The following is a 528-nucleotide window of genomic DNA, read 5'->3' on the forward strand; positions in this document are numbered from 1 at the left end:
GGGGGGGGGGAATAACAACACCACCTTCATATTGAATATCTGGCATGTTGACACCTAATATTCAAATTCAAGTCATCCATATGCAATACATAATCACATCTTAATTACTAAAAATATATATGTATAATCTCATAACTTTAAATAACAAACATTCTTTTTTTCACTAAACCGTCAGCTTAGTCTCAAATTATATAACCTCTCCCCAGGCCTCTGCCGTGCCTGATAACTTTAATTTTAGCATTATTACCGTGTAGTTAACTCCTGAGGCACGTTTTAGAGCAAAAACACATTAAAGTCTAGAACAAGTAATGCTTTTTAAACATATTTGCCTTTTAATTAATTTGCTTTTACCCCTTGAAGCCAGAATGCTTTCGTGTAATGCATTGTTGCAACACACTTTTTTTTCAACATAAGAAATCCTAAAACTTCCAAATAAAAAATATCCATAAACCTCAACACTAAACTGCACAGGAAATCACATCCCATAAATGAATCATAATGACATTTCGCATCACCGCACACCACTTT

This window comes from Penaeus monodon, chromosome 25 (assembly GCF_015228065.2).
Source record: "Penaeus monodon isolate SGIC_2016 chromosome 25, NSTDA_Pmon_1, whole genome shotgun sequence".
Taxonomy (NCBI): Eukaryota; Metazoa; Arthropoda; class Malacostraca; order Decapoda; family Penaeidae; genus Penaeus; species Penaeus monodon.